This window comes from Pleurodeles waltl, unplaced genomic scaffold (assembly GCF_031143425.1).
Source record: "Pleurodeles waltl isolate 20211129_DDA unplaced genomic scaffold, aPleWal1.hap1.20221129 scaffold_39, whole genome shotgun sequence".
NCBI classification, from domain to species: Eukaryota; Metazoa; Chordata; class Amphibia; order Caudata; family Salamandridae; genus Pleurodeles; species Pleurodeles waltl.
In genome coordinates, this window is record NW_027150097.1 from 8,866,830 (window position 1) to 8,883,638 (window position 16,809).

The window sequence follows — 16,809 nt, forward strand, 5'->3', positions numbered from 1 at the left end:
GTCCACACCCCATGTAGTCGATGATTGAGAATTAGTAGCAGTCACCACCGGATTCACTGTCAGGATGATCCATCCTCTCTCCTTCATCAGCTTCAGATCCCACTGTTTCCCTGAGCAGGAAGGTCTGGAATTGAAAATACAGAGGACATTAAACAACATTCACTCAGTACATGGCACTCATTTTGGTTTATTAGCTGGAAATTGAGCCATCAGTGCAGTTTCAAGGGTGTCAGGATGGCCGAGTGGTCTAAGGCGCTGCGTTCAGGTCGCAGTCTCCTTTGGAGGCGTGGGTTCGAATCCCACTTCTGATAAGTGTCTTTTGCGAGGTGGATACATTTTTGGACTTTTTTTTTCCAAGCACCCGTATCAAAAACAATGTCAACAGTTTCTGTAAATTATCGATAAGATCTATTGTCCGTTGCTTGCACTAATTTCCTGAAGTTGGCTAAATCGCAGTAAATCGGTAAAGCGGGAAATCACAGCATCTTCAACAAATCGTGATAGAGGGGCAGAGATAAAGGTTTCGACCCTACATATCAAGAGCGCAGCTGTCAATAGTTCAGCAAGTTCACAGTGCAGAAGGTTCAGTGGCACCAGGGTCCCCTGCGTCCCAATCACAGCTGGTTTTTAACTTCTATATTCAGGGCATGGGAGGGGTGTGTTGCATCGTGCACACATGGTGCCTGTTTCGCAGATAAGTTTTAATAAATACACAGAGAACAATATAGAGTCATTGGCCACGAGGAACACCTTCCCTGGCCTTTTATTCTCTCCGGTTCCACGTCACCGCGCCTACCATCCAACTCCAAAACTCGGGGAGACTAACACTCCCTACCTCCCTTGGTGTGCATCATAGGCGTGCCCATGACGAACACAACATTTCTCCTTAACCAATACAAAACAAACATAGCTGCTCAAAAAAAAGATACTATACTAATCCAGTATACAAGAATAGTACACAACAAGAAATGCCACATTCAGTCAATCCACCCAGAATCCTTGCAGCCGCGTTGAGCATGGCGGTCGAGGACACAAACTGTACTGTTCAAGTCCTTGTCTCAGATGCACTGAGTTGATTGGTATGGAGCCAGGCACCTCCTGATCTGAATCTTGAACTGGCTCCAAATTCTGCATGTCCACACCCCTTGTAGTAGATGATTGAGAATTAGTAGCAGTCACCACCGGCCATGTGCACTGGCTCAAACTTCTGCATGTCCACACCCCATGTAGTCGATGATTGAGAATTAGTAGCAGTCACCACCGGATTCACTGTCAGGATGATCCATCCTCTCTCCTTCATCAGCTTCAGATCCCACTGTTTCCCTGAGCAGGAAGGTCTGGAATTGAAAATACAGAGGACATTAAACAACATTCACTCAGTACATGGCACTCATTTTGGTTTATACGCTCGAAATTGAGCCATGAGCGAGGTGTGAAGAGTGTCAGGATGGCCGAGTGGTCTAAGGCGCTGCGTTCAGGTCGCAGTCTCCCTTGGAGGTGTGGGTTCAAATCCCACTTCTGACAAGTGTATTTTGCGAGGTGGATATATTTTTGGACTTTTTTTTCCCAAGCACCGTATCAAAAACAATGTCAACAGTTTCTGTAAATTATCGATAAGATCTATTTTCCGTTGCTTGCACTAATTGCCTGAAGTTGGCTAAATCGCAGTAAATCGTTAAAGCAGGAAACCACAGCATCTTCAACAAATCGTGATAGAGGGGCCGAGAAAAGGTTTCGACCCTACATATCAAAAGCGCAGCTGTCAATAGTTCAGCAGGTTCACAGTGCAGAAGGTTCAGTGGCACCAGGGTCCCCTGCGTCCCAATCAGAGCTGGTTTTTAACTTCTGTATTCAGGGGATGGGAGGGGTGGGGGTGTTGCGTCGTGCACACACAGTGCCTGTTTTGCAGAGAAGTTTTAATAAATACACAAAGAATAATATGGAGTCTTTGGCCACGAGGAACACCTTCCCCTACCTTTTATTCTCTCCGATTCCACATCACCGCACCTACCATCCAACTCCAAAATTCGGGGGAGACTAACACTCCCTACCTCCCTTGGTGTGCATCATGGGCGTGCCCATGACGAACACAACATTTCTCCTTAACCAATACAAAACAAACCTAGCTGCTCAAAAAAAAGATACTATACTAATCCAGTATACAAGAATAGTACACAACAATAAATACCACATTCAGTCAATCCACCCCGAATCCTTGCAGCTGCGTTCAGCAAGGCGGTCGAGTACTCAAACTGTACCGTTCAAGTCCTTGTCTCAGAGGCACTGAGTTGATTGGTATGGAGCCAGGCACCTCCTGATCTGAATCTTGAACTGGCTCCAAATTCTGCATGTCCACACCCCCTGTAGTAGATGATTGAGAATTAGTAGCAGTCACCACCGGCCATATGCACTGGCTCAAAATTCTGCAAGTCCACACCCCATGTAGTAGATGATTGAGAATTAGTAGCAGTCACCACAGGGTCCACTGTCAGGATGATCCATCCTCTCTCCTTCATCAGCTTCAGATCCCACTGTTTCCCTGAGCAGGAAGGTCTGGAATTGAAAATACAGAGGACATTAAATAACATTCACTCAGTACATGGCACTCATTTTGGTTTATAAGCTGAAAATTGAGCCATCAGTCTGGTGTCAAGAGCGTCAGGATGGCCGGGTGGTCTAAGGTGCTGCATTCAGGTCACAGTCTCCCTTGGAGACGTGGGTTCAAGCCCCTTTTCTGACAAGTGTCTTTGCGAGGTGGATACATTTTTGGACTTTTTTTTCCAAGCACCCTTATCAAAAACAATGTCAACAGTTTCTGTAAATTATCGATAAGATCTATTGTCCGTTGCTTGCACTAATTGCCTGAAGTTGGCTAAATCGCAGTAAATCGGTAAAGCAGGAAATCACAGCATCTTCAATGTGAAAAAACAGGGCTGATTGCAGAGGCCCCATAACTTTTTGCCCCCATTTTCCTCTTTTTGCTGGTGTTTTCCTGACTTTGATGGTGCCCTGGGTACTGCTAACCAGTCCAAGGGCCTGTGCTCTGTGTAAAATGGATATGCAAATTAGGCTAATTATAATTGGCTAAGTTAACCTACCTATAAGTCCCTAGTATATGGTAGGGCATGTAGGTTTAGGGACCACAGCATAGGTGGTGCACACCTAGGTGCACTGCTGAGGTGCCCAGTGTCATTTTAAAGGCAGGCCTGTCTTGCTGGCTGCTTTTAAATTAAAGTTATATGCAAATTCGACTTTGGAATTAAAGGTACTTCCAAAGTCTTAAACTACCTTATTTTTAAATATAAGTCACCCCTAAGGTGTGCCCTATGTGCCCCTAGGGCTGGGTGCCATGTAACTATAAGCAGGGACTTTATAAAAATAGATTTATAAGCCCTGGTGAGGTAAAAACAGCCAAATTCGTTTTTCCCTCATTGAAGTAAATGGCCTTCATAGGCTAGAATGGGCAGACTTTATTTTAAATTTTAAAGTCTCCTTAAATGTTACATACCAAGAATTTGGTATCAAATTGATTGTTGTAATAAATCCCACAACTTCCAGTTGTTGGATTTAATATAACTTGTTCAGGTAAAAAGTTTAGACTTTACCTAAAAAGTTGCCAATTTCAGCTCTGCATTGTTTTTGCTGCTGTGCTCTGATTGGCCAGCCTGCAGCAGCTTCTGCCAGGCTGCCTTGATGAGGTGTGAAGTGGCCTGACTTCACACAAAGGAATGTGCTTGGGGGAGAGAATCTCCCCTCAGCAGATGGTGAGGCAGGAAGGAGGAGGGCGGCCAAACTGGTCTTCAAAGGCAGAGAAGGACATTTGGAGCATCCAGCAACACCCCCACATCCTGCAACCCCAGACAACTAGGTGCCCCCTTGATTAGATTAGGAGAGGGCAGGAGAGGGGTGTGTTTATGATTTTTAGCCACACCAGTGGGTGGGCTCAGCCAGATGTAACCTCCAAAAATCAGATTCAGCCATGTTGGATTTTTGGAGACTGTTGCCTTTTGGGATGGATTTTTGCCACACTTCCCAGGAAGTGGTCATCACAGGGGGACGACCCTGTACCTGATTGGAGGATCAGGACCCCCCTGCTTTTCACCCAGGAGCAAGGATAAAACTGGCAGACCTGACCCCACACCTCAGATCCCCTCCAGAATTCAACAAGAAAGGAACTAAAGAAGAAGAAGGACTGCCCTGCTGGACCCCTGGCCTGCACCTGGACCCTGCACTCAGAAGGACTGCACCAGCTGCACACTTGGGCTTCACCACAAGAAGGACTTTGCCTGGCTTCAACTGGTTCAAGGAGGGACTCCCTGTTTGCTACAGGTGAAAAATTGCTAAACCAGAGTCCCCTGCACCAACTCCTGAAGAAAGCGACCAGCTGACCACTGTCCAGTGGCCAAAAAGGAGTTTGCGCCAGGTGCATTCTGGGAGTTGAAGTCCGCTCCCCCCAAGGACCATCACAGAACTTCTGGACCCTTGGGGTGAGCTGTGGACCCCAAAAGAACCTTAAAAGAACATCTGGGTGAAGCCCCAGAAGTTTGGAAAAGATTTGAGAATTTTTGGAAAAAAGCTCCAGAGAGGGACCGACCCACCGCGGAAATTCTAGCCGGCTTGCCTCAACCGCGACCCGGCCTGACTTCGTGGTTCGTCCCGGTAAAGAAAAACATCCAAAAAAGAGACTAAGTCCGAACGTAAATAGTTGACCGGGACCTCCCAGCCATTGAATCCGAGAAGGGCTCCACGGACGTCGGATCAAGATCCAGGTTTACCCCGGTCGAAGGATTTTCATCTCGAAAAAACTACTAAGTCCGAAGGTAAAAATCACCACCGAGGAAACCGACTTCGCGTATCCGGACAAGGGCTCCAGGAGGTCGGATTCAACTGGCAGGTTAGTCCCGGGGAAGAAAAACATCAAAAAAAGAGACTAAGTCAGAAGGTAACTTTTTAACCGAGGCCTCCCGCGACTTGTAGCCGAGCAGGGCTCCATCGCGGTCGGCCTGAAAGTTTGACTTTGCCCCGGTCCTGGTGCAACCAGATGACCCGATTGGCGCTTTTTGTTTCTAAGCGCTAGAAAATAATAATACTTTAAAAATTCATATCTCCGGTTCCCCTGAACCGATTTTAATCGTTTTTGTGTCATTTTAAAGATAAAAATATAAGCTATTTTTATTAATTTTGTTTTGGATTTTTAAACTGTTTCCTGTGTTTTATTTAATTACTGTTTTGTGATATTTGAATGCTTTACACTTTGTCTCCTAAGTTAAGCCTTGACGCTCGTTGCCAAGCTACCAAGGGTTGAACTGGGATTAATTTACTGAGACCTAACTGTACCTAGGTGGAGGTTAGTGGCTTGTTGCTAGGTGTAGGTACCTACCTGCCCTACCAATAACCCATTTTCCAACATAATTGGAAGCAGCGACGGGATCCTGTACTTGTGTTCAATATCACGTTACAGTTTTAGGTAAAACAAATTAAAAATCCTTTAAATTGTCCTAGTGCAAAAATTGTTTTTAATTTTTAATTTGGATTAATTTCAATTATTGAATTTTTGTAATTTTTCTAAATTCTTGTTTCCAATTTTTGCAAAAAGTTTTTGTTGACACAAAACTAGGGAACCATGGAGCTTGATCTGGCTAGCCTACCCACACTGACAGTAGTCCAGCTTAGGGGGTTGTGTATTGAAAGAGGGTTGCCTGCAACCACTGATCTCAGGAAGCAAATCCTGATCACATCCCTGACAGCATGGGCTGAGGCCCAAGAGGTAGAGTCAGAAGAAGCTCCAGAGGAGGGAGAAAGAAGGGAGGATGCAAGCTCTAACCACTCAGGGGAGGGAAGGCATCTGAGCCCAAGTGAGGATGAGGAAGAACGGTCCTCAGTAAAAACAGTCACTAGGGGCAGATCCAAAGCTAGTGGTGGGAAGGGGGTCCTTTCAGGAGGAGAGAACCCATCCATCAGAGAAAGAGAGCTGGAGGCCCAGCTAGCATACATAGCTTTGGAAGCAGAGAAGCTGGCCCTAGAAAAGAAAAAGTTGGCATACAAAGAGAAAAGAGATGGAAGCAGCGATAAAGAAGCTGAGGTGTCCATGGGTGGGGGAGTTTGCCCCAGATTACCCAAGGGGGTAGTTCCTGCTTATGTAGAGGGGGATGACATAGATAAGTGGCTGGGGGCCTTTGAGAGGGCACTCCAAATGAGAAGGGTTAGGCCTCAATACTGGGGTTCCCTTTTGTGGGAGTTGGTCCCCAACTCAGGGAGGGATAGGCTTCTGACCTTAAGGGGGGAGGAGGCAGATTCATACCCTAGTATGAAGAGGTGCTTAGCCAAGAAGTTTGGTCTGACCCCAGAGCAATATAGAATGAAGTTCAGGGACACCCAGAAGGTCAGTACCCAGTCTTGGGTTGACTTTGTGGACATTTCACTAAGGGCACTAGAGGGCTGGATTGTTGGTAACAAAGTAGATACTTATGAGGGGTTATACAATCTGATCATGAGAGAGCACATCTTGACCAATTGTACCCAAGAAAGGTTACGCCAGCATCTAGTGGACTCTAAGCAGACCAACCCTAGAGAGCTAGGGGAGGCAGCTGATGAGTGGTTGAGAACCAGGGTGGTTGTCAAGTCCCAGGGGGGAGACTCCAAGAAGGGGGGGACAGGTCCCCAAAAACCTAAGGAGGGAGGTGGTAAGCCCACCACAGAGACTCCCTCTGTACCCCAGAACCCTAAGAAGGAGGAGAGTAAATCCCACTCCCACTCTGACAAGCAGAGACAGGGAGACCCAGGGTTAAAAAAACTCTTGGACAGTAGGGCTTGCTTTGACTGTCAGCAGACAGGTCACTTCAGAGGAGATGCAGCCTGTCCAAAGAAGGTGGTTAGCACTGGGCTGTCCAGTGTAGCCATAGAGGAGGATTCCTCAGATGATGAAGTCCTCCTAGCATTGTGCTGGGAGACAGGACCAGATGGTAAGCTGTTGATCCCTGAGGGTGGGAGTAGGCACTTCCACCACATTCAAGTGAATGGGATCCCTACCACTGGCCTGAGAGACACCTGTGCCAGTCACACTATAGTGAGTGACCGGTTAGTGACCCCAGACATGTATGTCCCAGGAAAGACAAAGAAAGTCAGGATAGCCACAGGGGAGGTCACCTCCAAACCTGTAGCCATAGTGCCCCTAGAGAGGGAGGGTATCCTTGACTGGATTAGGGTGGTAGTCAGTGCTGACCTTCCCCTAGATTGTATCCTGGGCAATGACCTCCCAGAGGTGAGTCTGGTCACAGATGGGGTGGTCGCCCAGGGCGCCCCCCCAACCCAAAGTCCTGGGGAGTCAGTCCCTACAGTTAGGAGACAGGGGTCCCCAAGAAAAGGAAAGAAGAAAAGGAAGGGTAGGCCACTATTAAAGAGAGTTCCAGGGAGCCAAAGGCCTTCTGCCCCAGTAGGGGGGGAGCCCAGAGTTGGCACTGGTGAGGCCTCACCTGACCCCAAGGAAGTCCTGAGTAGTCAGGCAGCTGTCCAGATGCAGGGTGTTGCCCCTGCACTGACAGAAGGGAGAGTGGAAGGAGGGTGCCTGCCACAGGAGGTGGTAGCCCCCCACTCTAGACAGCAAGAGGGGTGCCAGGACCCCAAAGTTGCCCCTAAAGCAGCTCAGCCACCTGTCAGTGGAGAGCTCAGGGTGTGGTTCTGGGTACTGACAGCTGTCAGTAGCCTCTGCTGGGTGCTAGCCTTCCTGGCAGCACTGTACTTGGCCTGGGAGGCAGACCCCAGGGCCAATAGCAAAGTAGGCCCCCTGACCCTATTGGTCATGGTGGGGTTGCTCAAGTGTTGGGTGACCTCTTTGGGTAAGCTAGGTGTTGCCCTAGCAAAGTTTGGAGTAGGGGAGGTGGGCACCTCACTACCCAAGTTGGCAGAGAGAAAGGAGGAAGACCCCCCTAGAGGAAAGTTTCAGATTGAGTTGGGTCCTTTTACTGTTGGGATGGCTTCACTACCCATAGGGAGTGACCCTGACAGGAGGATATAAGGCAGAGTAGGCCCTGCAAAGGGACAGACAGTTTTCTTTACTGTCTTCCTCGCCTAACAAGCCAGGAAGACTCTCCCAGGGTTGGGCTGAGTCTCCTGGGCGTGTGGGCTGGGGGGGGGGTTGTGTGAGAAAACAGGGCTGATTGCAGAGGCCCCATAACTTTTTGCCCCCATTTTCCTCTTTTTGCTGGTGTTTTCCTGACTTTGATGGTGCCCTGGGTACTGCTAACCAGTCCCAGGGCCTGTGCTCTGTGTAAAATGGATATGCAAATTAGGCTAATTATAATTGGCTAAGTTAACCTACCTATAAGTCCCTAGTATATGGTAGGGCATGTAGGTTTAGGGACCACAGCATAGGTGGTGCACACCTAGGTGCACTGCTGAGGTGCCCAGTGTCATTTTAAAGGCAGGCCTGCCTTGCTGGCTGCTTTTAAATTAAAGTTATATGCAAATTCGAATTTGGAATTAAAGGTACTTCCAAAGTCTTAAACTACCTTATTTTTACATATAAGTCACCCCTAAGGTGTGCCCTATGTGCCCCTAGGGCTGGGTGCCATGTAACTATAAGCAGGGACTTTATAAAAATAGATTTATAAGCCCTGGTGAGGTAAAAACAGCCAAATTCGTTTTTCCCTCATTGAAGTAAATGGCCTTCATAGGCTAGAATGGGCAGACTTTATTTTAAATTTTAAAGTCTCCTTAAATGTTACATACCAAGAATTTGGTATCAAATTGATTGTTGTAATAAATCCCACAACTTCCAGTTGTTGGATTTAATATAACTTGTTCAGGTAAAAAGTTTAGACTTTACCTAAAAAGTTGCCAATTTCAGCTCTGCATTGTTTTTGCTGCTGTGCTCTGATTGGCCAGCCTGCAGCAGCTTCTGCCAGGCTGCCTTGATGAGGTGTGAAGTGGCCTGACTTCACACAAAGGAATGTGCTTGGGGGAGAGAATCTCCCCTCAGCAGATGGTGAGGCAGGAAGGGGGAGGGCGGCCAAACTGGTCTTCAAAGGCAGAGAAGGACATTTGGAGCATCCAGCAACACCCCCACATCCTGCAACCCCAGACAACTAGGTGCCCCCTTGATTAGATTAGGAGAGGGCAGGAGAGGGGTGTGTTTATGATTTTTAGCCACACCAGTGGGTGGGCTCAGCCAGATGTAACCTCCAAAAATCAGATTCAGCCATGTTGGATTTTTGGAGACTGTTGCCTTTTGGGATGGATTTTTGCCACACTTCCCAGGAAGTGGTCATCACAGGGGGACGACCCTGTACCTGATTGGAGGATCAGGACCCCCCTGCTTTTCACCCAGGAGCAAGGATAAAACTGGCAGACCTGACCCCACACCTCAGATCCCCTCCAGAATTCAACAAGAAAGGAACTAAAGAAGAAGAAGGACTGCCCTGCTGGACCCCTGGCCTGCACCTGGACCCTGCACTCAGAAGGACTGCACCAGCTGCACACTTGGGCTTCACCACAAGAAGGACTTTGCCTGGCTTCAACTGGTTCAAGGAGGGACTCCCTGTTTGCTACAGGTGAAAAATTGCTAAACCAGAGTCCCCTGCACGAACTCCTGAAGAAAGCGAACAGCTGACCACTGTCCAGTGGCCAAAAAGGAGTTTGCGCCAGATGCATTCTGGGAGTTGAAGTCCGCACCCCCCAAGGACCATCACAGAACTTCTGGACCCTTGGGGTGAGCTGTGGACCCCAAAAGAACCTTAAAAGAACATCTGGGTGAAGCCCCAGAAGTTTGGAAAAGATTTGAGAATTTTTGGAAAAAAGCTCCAGAGAGGGACCGACCCGCCGCGGAAATTCTAGCCGGCTTGCCTCAACCGCGACGCGGCCTGACTTCGTGGTTCGTCCCGGTAAAGAAAAACATCCAAAAAAGAGACTAAGTTTGAACGTAAAAAGTTGACCGGGACCTCCCAGCCATCGAATCCGAGAAGGGCTCCACGGACGTCGGATCAAGATCCAGGTTTACCCCGGTCGAAGGATTTTCATCTCGAAAAAACGACTAAGTCCGAAGGTAAAAATCACCACCCAGGAAACCGACTTCGCGTATCCGGATAAGGGCTCCAGGAGGTCGGATTCAACTGGCAGGTTCGTCCCGGGGAAGAAAAACATCAAAAAAGAGACTAAGTCAGAAGGTAACTTTTTAACCGAGGCCTCCCGCGACTTGTAGCCGAGCAGGGCTCCATCGCGGTCGGCCTGAAAGTTTGACTTTGCCCCGGTCCTGGTGCAACCAGATGACCCGATTGGCGCTTTTTGTTTCTAAGCGCTAGAAAATAATAATACTTTAAAAATTCATATCTCCGGTTCCCCTGAACCGATTTTAATCGTTTTTGTGTCATTTTAAAGATAAAAATATAAGCTATTTTTATAAATTGGTTTTGGATTTTTAAACTGTTTCCTGTGTTTTATTTAATTACTGTTTTGTGATATTTGAATGCTTTACACTTTGTCTCCTAAGTTAAGCCTTGACGCTCGTTGCCAAGCTACCAAGGGTTGAGCTGGGATTAATTTACTGAGACCTAACTGTACCTAGGTGGAGGTTAGTGGCTTGTTGCTAGGTGTAGGTACCTACCTGCCCTACCAATAACCCATTTTCCAACATTCAACAAATCGTGATAGAGGGGCAGAGATAAAGGTTTCGACCCTACATATCAAAAGCGCAGCTGTCAATAGTTCAGCAGGTTCACAGTGCAGAAGGTTCAGTGGCACCAGGGTCCCCTGCGTCCCAATCAGAGCTGGTTTTTAACTTCTGTATTCTGGGCATGGGAGGGGTGTGTTGCATCGTGCACACACAGTGCCTGTTTCGCAAATACGTTTTAATAAATACACAGAGAATAATATAGAGTCATTGGCCACGAGGAACACCTTCCCTGACCTTTTATTCTCTCCGGTTCCACGTCACCGCGCCTACCATCCAACTCCAAAACTCGGGGGAGACTAACACTCCCTACCTCCCTTGGTGTGCATCATAGGAGTGCCCATGACGAACACAACATTTCTCCTTAACCAATACAAAACAAACATAGCTGCTCAAAAAAAAGATACTATACTAATCCAGTATACAAGAATAGTACACAACAAGAAATGCCACATTCAGTCAATCCACCCCGAATCCTTGCAGCCGCGTTGAGCATGGCGGTCGAGGACTCAAACTGTACCGTTCAAGTCCTTGTCTCAGAGGCACTGAGTTGATTGGTATGGAGCCAGGCACCTCCTGATCTGAATCTTGAACTGGCTCCAAATTCTGCATGTCCACACCCCCTGTAGTAGATGATTGAGAATTAGTAGCAGTCACCACCGGCCATGTGCACTGGCTCAAAATTCTGCATGTCCACACCCCATGTAGTCGATGATTGAGAATTAGTAGCAGTCACCACCGGATTCACTGTCAGGATGATCCATCCTCTCTCCTTCATCAGCTTCAAATCCCACTGTTTCCCTGAGCAGGAAGGTCTGGAATTGAAAATACAGAGGACATTAAACAACATTCACTCAGTACATGGCACTCATTTTGGTTTATACGCTCGAAATTGAGCCATGAGCGAGGTGTGAAGAGTGTCAGGATGGCCGAGTGGTCTAAGGTGCTGCGTTCAGGTCGCAGCCTCCCTTGGAGGTGTGGATTCAAATCCCACTTCTGACAAGTGTATTTTGCGAGGTGGATACATTTTTGGACTTTTTTTTCCCAAGCACCGTATCAAAAACAATGTCAACAGTTTCTGTAAATTATCGATAAGATCTATTTTCCGTTGCTTGCACTAATTGCCTGAAGTTGGCTAAATCGCAGTAAATCAGTAAAGCAGGAAATCACAGCATCTTCAACAAATCGTGATAGTTGGGCCGAGATAAAGGTTTCGACCCTACATATCAAAAGCGCAGCTGTCAATAGTTCAGCAGGTTCACAGTGCAGAAGGTTCAGTGGCACCAGGGTCCCCTGCGTCCCAATCAGAGCTGGTTTTTAACTTCTGTATTCAGGGGATGGGAGGGGTGGGGGTGTTGCGTCGTGCACACACAGTGCCTGTTTTGCAGAGAAGTTTTAATAAATACACAAAGAATAATATGGAGTCTTTGGCCACGAGGAACACCTTCCCCAACCTTTTATTCTCTCCGATTCCACATCACCGCACCTGACATCTAACTCCAAAACTCAGGGGAGATTAACACTCCCTACCTCGCCTGGTGTGCATCATGGGCGTGCCCATGACGAACACAACATTTCTCCTTAACCAATACAAAACAAACATAGCTGCTCAAAAAAAAGATACTATACTAATCCAGTATACAAGAATAGTACACAACAATAAATACCACATTCAGTCAATCCACCCCGAATCCTTGCAGCCGCGTTGAGCATGGTGGTCGAGGACTCAAACTGTACCGTTCAAGTCCTTGTCTCAGAGGCACTGAGTTGATTGGTATGGAGCCAGGCACCTCCTGATCTGAATCTTGAACTGGCTTCAAATTCTGCATGTCCACACCCCCTGTAGAAGATGATTGAGAATTAGTAGCAGTCACCACCGGCCATATGCACTGGCTCAAAATTCTGCAAGTCCACACCCCATGTAGTAGATGATTGAGAATTAGTAGCAGTCACCACATTCTCCTCTGTCAGGATGATCCATCCTCTCTCCTTCATCAGCTTCAGATCCCACTGTTTCCCTGAGCAGGAAGGTCTGGAATTGAAAATACAGAGGACATTAAATAACATTCACTCAGTACATGGCACTCATTTTGGTTTATAAGCTGGAAATTGAGCCATCAGTACACTGTCAAGAGTGTCAGGATGGCCGAGTGGTCTAAGGTGCTGCGTTCAAGTCGCAGTCTCCTTTGGAGGCGTGGGTTCGAATCCCACTTCTGACAAGTGTATTTTGCGAGGTGGATACATTTTTGGACTTTTTTTTCCCAAGCTCCGTATCAAAAACAATGTCAACAGTTTCTGTAAATTATCGATAAGATCTATTTTCCGTTGCTTGCACTAATTGCCTGAAGTTGGCTAAATCGCAGTAAATCGGTAAATCAGGAAATCACAGCATCTTCAACAAATCGTGATAGAGGGGCCGAGATAAAGGTTTCGACCCTACATATCAAAAGCGCAGCTGTCAATAGTTCAGCAGGTTCACAGTGCAGAAGGTTCAGTGGCACCAGGGTCCCCTGCGTCCCAATCAGAGCTGGTTTTTAACTTCTGTATTCAGGGGATGGGAGGGGTGGGGGAGTTGCGTCGTGCACACACAGTGCCTGTTTTGCAGAGAAGTTTTAATAAATACACAAAGAATAATATGGAGTCTTTGGCCACGAGGAACACCTTCCCCTACCTTTTATTCTCTCCGATTCCACATCACCGCACCTGACATCTGACTCCAAAACTCGGGGGAGACTAACACTCCCTACCTCGCCTGGTGTGCATCATGGGCGTGCCCATGACGAACACAACATTTCTCCTTAACCAATACAAAACAAACATAGCTGCTAAAAAAAAAGATACTATACTAATCCAGTATACAAGAATAGTACACAACAATAAATACCACATTCAGTCAATCCACCCCGAATCCTTGCAGCCGCGTTGAGCATGGCGGTCGAGGACTCAAACTGTACCGTTCAAGTCCTTGTCTCAGAGGCACTGAGTTGATTGGTATGGAGCCAGGCACCTCCTGATCTGAATCTTGAACTGGCTTCAAATCCTGCATGTCCACACCCCCTGTAGTAGATGATTGAGAATTAGTAGCAGTCACCACCGGCCATGTGCACTGGCTCAAAATTCAGCATGTCCACACCCCAGGTATTAGATGATTGAGAATTAGTAGCAGTCACCACCGGATCCACTGTCAGGATGATCCATCCTCTCTCCTTCATCAGCTTCAGATCCCACTGTTTCCCTGAGCAGGAAGGTCTGGAATTGAAAATACAGAGGACATTAAACAACATTCACTCAGTACATGGCACCCATTTTGGTTTATAAGCTGGAAATTGAGCCATCAGTCTGGTGTCAAGAGTGTCAGGATGGCCGGGTGGTCTAAGGTGCTGCATTCAGGTCACAGTCTCCCTTGGAGACGAGGGTTCAAACCCCTCTTCTGACAAGTGTCTTTGCGAGGTGGATACATTTTTGGACTTTTTTTTCCAAGCACCCTTATCAAAAACAATGTCAACAGTTTCTGTAAATTATCGATAAGATCTATTGTCCGTTGCTTGCACTAATTGCCTGAAGTTGGCTAAATCGCAGTAAATCGGTAAAGCAGGAAATCACAGCATCTTCAACAAATCCTGATAGAGGGGCCGAGATAAAGGTTTCGACCCTACATATCAAAAGCACAGCTGTCCATAGTTCAGCAGGTTCACAGTGCAGAAGGTTCAGTGGCACCAGGGTCCCCTGCGTCCCAATCACAGCTAGTTTTTAACTTCTGTATTCTGGGCATGGGAGGGGTATGTTGCATCGTGCACACACAGTGCCTGTTTTGCAAATAAGTTTTAATAAATACACAGAGAATAATATAGAGTCATTGGCCACGAGGAACACCTTCCCTGACCTTTTATTCTCTCCGGTTCCACGTCACCGCGCCTACCATCCAACTCCAAAACTCGGGGGAGACTAACACTCCCTACCTCCCTTGGTGTGCATCATAGGCGTGACCATGACGAACACAACATTTCTCCTTAACCAATACAAAACAAACATAGCTGCTAAAAAAAAATATACTATACTAAACCAGTATACAAGAATAGTACACAACAAGAAATGCCACATTCAGTCAATCCACCCCGAATCCTTGCACCCCGCCTTGAGCATGACGGTCGAGGACTCAAACTGTACCGTTCAAGTCCTTGTCTCAGAGGCACTGAGTTGATTGGTATGGAGCCAGGCACCTCCTGATCTGAATCTTGAACTGGCTCCAAATTCTGCATGTCCACACCCCCTGTAGTAGATGATTGAGAATTAGTAGCAGTCACCACCGGCCATGTGCACTGGCTCAAAATTCAGCATGTCCACACCCCATGTAGTAGATGATTGAGAATTAGTAGCAGTCACCACCGGATCCACTGTCAGGTTGATCCATCCTCTCTCCTTCATCAGCTTCAGATCCCACTGTTTCCCTGAGCAGGAAGGTCTGGAATTGAAAATACAGAGGACATTAAACAACATTCACTCAGTACATGGCACTCATTTTGATTTATAAGCTGGAAATTGAGCCATCAGTGCAGTGTCAAGCGTGTCAGGATGGCCGAGTGGACTAAGGCACTGCGTTCAGGTCGCAGTCTCCTTTGGAGGCGTGGGTTCGAATCCCACTTCTGACAAGTCAATTTTGCGAGGTGGATACATTTTTTGACTTTTTTTTTCCAAGCACCATTATCAAAAACAATGTCAACAGTTTCTGAAAATTATCGATAAGATCTATTGTCCGTTGCTTGCACTAATTTCCTGAAGTTGGCTAAATCGCAGTAAATCGGTAAAGCGGGAAATCACAGCATCTTCAACAAATCGTGATAGAGGGGCAGAGATAAAGGTTTTGACCCTACATATCAAGAGCGCTGCTGTCAGTAGTTCAGCAGGTTCACAGTGCAGATGGTTCAGTGGCACCAGGGTCCCCTGCGTCCCAATCACAGCTGGTTTTTAACTTCTGTGTTCAGGGCATGGGAGGGGTGTGTTGCATCGTGCACACATGGTGCCTGTTTCGCAGATAAGTTTTAATAAATACACAGAGAATAATATAGAGTCATTGGCCACGAGGAACACCTTCCCTGGCCTTTTATTCTCTCCGGTTCCACGTCACCGCGCCTACCATCCAACTCCAAAACTCGGGGGAGACTAACACTCCCTACCTGCCTTGGTGTGCATCATAGGCGTGCCCATGACGAACACAACATTTCTCCTTAACCAATACAAAACAAACATAGCTGCTCAAAAAAAAGATACTATACTAATCCAGTATACAAGAATAGTACACAACAAGAAATGCCACATTCAGTCAATCCACCCCGAATCCTTGCAGCCACGTTGAGCATGGCGGTCGAGGACTCAAACTGTACCGTTCAAGTCCTTGTCTCAGAGGCACTGAGTTGATTGGTATGGAGCCAGGCACCTCCTGATCTGAATCTTGAACTGGCTCCAAATTCTGCATGTCCACACCCCTTGTAGTAGATGATTGAGAATTAGTAGCAGTCACCACCGGCCATGTGCACTGGCTCAAACTTCTGCATGTCCACACCCCAAGTAGTCGATGATTGAGAATTAGTAGCAGTCACCACCGGATTCACTGTCAGGATCATCCATCCTCTCTCCTTCATCAGCTTCAGATCCCACTGTTTCCCTGAGCAGGAAGGTCTGGAATTGAAAATACAGAGGACATTAAACAACATTCACTCAGTACATGGCACTCATTTTGGTTTAAACGCTCGAAATTGAGACATGAGCAAGGTGTCAAGAGTTTCAGGATGGCTGCGTGGTCTAAGGTGCTGCGTTTAGGTCGCAGTCTCCCTTGGAGGAGTGGGTTCAAATCCCACTTCTGACAAGTGTATTTTGCGAGGTGGTTACATTTTTGGACTTTTTTTTTCCAAGCACCCGTATCAAAAACAATGTCAACAGTTTCTGTAAATTATCGATAAGATCTATTGTCCGTTGCTTGCACTAATTTCCTGAAGTTGGCTAAATCGCAGTAAATCGATAAAGCGGGAAATCACAGCATCTTCAACAAATCGTGATAGAGGGGCAGAGATGAAGGTTTCGACCCTACATATCAAGAGCGCAGCTGTCAATAGTTCAGCAGGTTCACAGTGCAGAAGGTTCCGTGGCAC

General features: G+C 47.0%; 4 non-coding genes across 4 annotated transcripts; all 4 read left to right on the top strand.

The window, feature by feature from the left end:
- The first annotated feature begins 228 nt into the window (after positions 1–228).
- Positions 229–311, top strand: TRNAL-CAG (transfer RNA leucine (anticodon CAG)). The gene has a single exon. It is a non-coding gene; the product is annotated as a tRNA-Leu (tRNA).
- Positions 312–1,441: 1,130 nt separating this feature from the next.
- Positions 1,442–1,524, top strand: TRNAL-CAG (transfer RNA leucine (anticodon CAG)). The gene has a single exon. It is a non-coding gene; the product is annotated as a tRNA-Leu (tRNA).
- Positions 1,525–12,799: 11,275 nt separating this feature from the next.
- Positions 12,800–12,882, top strand: TRNAL-CAA (transfer RNA leucine (anticodon CAA)). The gene has a single exon. It is a non-coding gene; the product is annotated as a tRNA-Leu (tRNA).
- Positions 12,883–15,229: 2,347 nt separating this feature from the next.
- On the top strand, positions 15,230–15,312 carry TRNAL-CAG (transfer RNA leucine (anticodon CAG)). The gene has a single exon. It is a non-coding gene; the product is annotated as a tRNA-Leu (tRNA).
- Positions 15,313–16,809: the final 1,497 nt, after the last annotated feature.